General features: G+C 42.8%; 1 non-coding gene across 1 annotated transcript; it reads left to right on the plus strand.

The window, feature by feature from the left end:
- The first annotated feature begins 683 nt into the window (after positions 1 to 683).
- LOC135332645 (5S ribosomal RNA) lies at positions 684 to 802 on the plus strand. The gene has a single exon (XR_010393493.1). It is a non-coding gene; the product is annotated as a 5S ribosomal RNA (ribosomal RNA).
- The last annotated feature ends 2,503 nt before the right edge of the window (positions 803 to 3,305 follow it).

The following is a 3,305-nucleotide window of genomic DNA, read 5'->3' on the forward strand; positions in this document are numbered from 1 at the left end:
GAAGTATTGTAAATGTTCATGAATTTTAATTTTTGTATGTATGATGTATGTATGTATGTATGTATGTATGTATGTATGTATGTATGTATGTATGTATGTATGTATTATATCAATGTTTCCAGTGAAGAAGTAGTGTTTATAGCTATAGAGTTTGCATATTTCAGTTTAACTGAGAGTGTGCAGTCAATAATTATAATAATTACAGAATGTTCACAACCAGCAGTTAAGGCCCAAAAATATGAAAATTGCAGCCTTAACTCCTCGTTGAGATTGAATTTTATGCATCTAGATGTTTCCAAGTCTATAGATATAGATATAGATATAGTCTGAGCATCCAGCTAGCTATGAAGTAATGATTATATTAAGAGTTTGCATGTTTCCAGTGAAGTAAGTAAGTAAGTAAGTAAGTAAGTAAGTAAGTAAGTAAGCAAGCTTGAAGTAGACAGTAGATAGTAGATAGTTAGTAGATAGTTGTATAGCTAGAGTATGATTATAATTATCAGTAAGTAAGTCCATAGTTGTATAATACCAGTAAGTACAGAGAAGTACACTCCACTCCACTCCACTCCACTCCACTCCACTCACTCACTCCCTCCCGGCCCACTCCACTCCACAGCAATTAAATTAAGTCGAGTATATTTCTGAACTTCACACATAAGTACATGAGATATGCATTGACTTGTGTCTACGACCATACCACGTTGAAAACACCGGTTCTCGTCTGATCACCGAAGTTAAGCAACGTAGGGCCTGCCCAGTACTTGGATGGGTGACCGCCTGGGAACAGCAGGTGTTGTAGGCTTCTGCATTCTTATTTTTGTTTGTTTTCAGAATATTTCACAACGAGCAGTTAAGGCCCAAAAATATGAAAACTGCAGCCTTAAATCCTCGTTGATCATTACCAAACCGCAAAGACGAAACTTTCTTTTTGTGATAGCAACAGTTTTACAATTGATCCCTGCCTTTGTCATTATAGTCATGGCACTGCAAGCAACTGAAGTATGTGATGATGGCTACTTGCAAACAGTAATTGTATAATTACGCACGTATAATTATAACTATCCTAATTATAGTGAGTGACACAGGAAAAATATCAAAATTTCTTATACTTTACAAATACAAAATTTCCTGTAGACTTATGAATGTTACACAAGTCCTGAACTACTTCAGGAATAGTAAAGGAAACTATACAGGAAACGTTGCACTATCCTTTGTAAGTAGGTTGCAGGACACTTGCAGGACACCTCAGGAAATGTGCAGATTTTATGGGCTGCAATGTAGCAGCACTGTAGCAGGAAATTTAAATATTTTCCCTGAGTGAGTGAGTGAGTGAGTGAGTGAGTGAGTGAGTGAGTGAGTGAGTGAGTGAGTGAGTGAGTGAGTGAGTGAGTGAGTGAGTGAGTGAGTGAGTGAGTGAGTGAGTGAGTGAGTGAGTGAGTGAGTGAGTTATATATACCTTCATTGAGCCATGCTTCATTTGATCATAACAATATCAAGCTTATCTTCAAGTAGTATTGTATTGTACGTTGCTAACAATACGCAAATAATGTACAGTAAATTCAAGTGGGAATAAAAGTAGTGGGTAAAAAGTTGTAATGTTCATGGAGTGTAAAGTCAACGAGCACTTAAGGCCCTATTATTTCTATTTTCCAGCCTAAAGTCCTCGTGGTGGAAAAAATTAATGTTAGTGTAATGAAGTCCTTGCCTAGTTACAAAGCGGCCCCTTACAAAGCGCCTAGTTACAAAGTAGCTTCAATGGGTAGTTATAATTAGAAGCTGCAGCTGGTAGTTAAAGCAGCAATTGTTGTGTAGCTTGTGAAGCTATGTTGTAGCTGGCTGACTGGCCGGCCCACCAACCTACCTACCTACCTACCTACCTACCTACCTACCTACCTACCTACCTACCTACCTACCGACCGACCGACCGACCGACCGACCGACCGACCGACCGACCGACCGACCGACCGACCGACCGACCGACCGACCGACCGACCGACCGACCGACCGACTGACTGATGAATAGTAAGAGGTGGGTGGCTGGCTGGCTGGCTGGCTGGCTGGCTGCTGGCGAATAGATGTTGTGCTGCAATATAGTGAGTGAGTGAGTGAGTGAGTGAGTGTACTATAATACTATACAGAATCTTTGCAACAAGACAGTAAAAGCATAGAGCATTACCCTTCCTTATATGGAATTTGAGTACACACACTGTGGTCTGTTTTACTACTTAAATGTATGAGCACATCCCATATATAATAAGGAACCACAGTGCTCAACACACTTGTTTCTATTTGTGTTGCAAAGATTGTGCAATCTCCAGTATTGTATTGTAACTGTATGTTAGCCATGTATAACTTGAACTGTATGTTTAGCGGAATGGAAGGGTGCAGACGGGGAACAGTGCAGATGGGAACATTGCAGAGGGGATTTGCGCGCCGGAAAATTGGAGCAATTACCATACAAGTGCAGACGAATGAAGGAATGAACGCGCGTAGCGCGAAAATTTGAGCAATATATCGCAAGCAATTACCATACAAGTGCAGACGAATTGAACAATGTGACCACGTGGGCTAGATAAGCAACCAAACAAGAGTGTCGTACAAATGAGCGTGTTGATAGGTCGTGAAGTGGGGTGTTGTGGCAAAAAAAGTCACGCTTAATTACATACGAGACGAGTTCCAGCGTTGCTCCTAGTGACGGGTGCTGTGTAGGGTGACTGCAGCGGTTCATCCGTGTGTCCGCATCGTTGTAGACTGCCTGTGTCGGCGGGCGTCTGACCTGCTGGTGACTGGTCATCAGTGGGCTGGCTCCCTCCGGTCGAGTGCAGTTAGGTTTGCATCATTTCACGAATCACGAGTGCATTCGTACGGTCTCGCTGCCGGTCGATCCCCGTGATTGACTGTATCTGCAGGCAACGAGTGGGCCTCAGCTGCCCTCTCCTGCCTTCAGTTGGTGAGTCTGTGGCCGAGGATTTGCAAAATTGTTGAACCCTCTGCGGTCCGCGTGGCCGCACTGGTGTGATGCGTTGGCCGGCCCTCTGAACGAGGACGGTCGAGTGACACAGTGCGTCTCGCACGCTCTGGCGTCCCGATAGTTACCTGGTTGATCCTGCCAGTAGTCATATGCTTGTCTCAAAGACTAAGCCATGCATGTCTAAGTATAAACGCTTCTATACTGTGAAACTGCGAATGGCTCATTAAATCAGTTATAGTTTATTTGATGGTTTCTTACTACTTGGATAACCGTGGTAATTCTAGAGCTAATACATGCACAAAGTCCCGACTCTTCGGAAGGGATGTATTTATTA

Source organism: Halichondria panicea, chromosome 2 (assembly GCF_963675165.1).
Source record: "Halichondria panicea chromosome 2, odHalPani1.1, whole genome shotgun sequence".
Classification (NCBI taxonomy): Eukaryota; Metazoa; Porifera; class Demospongiae; order Suberitida; family Halichondriidae; genus Halichondria; species Halichondria panicea.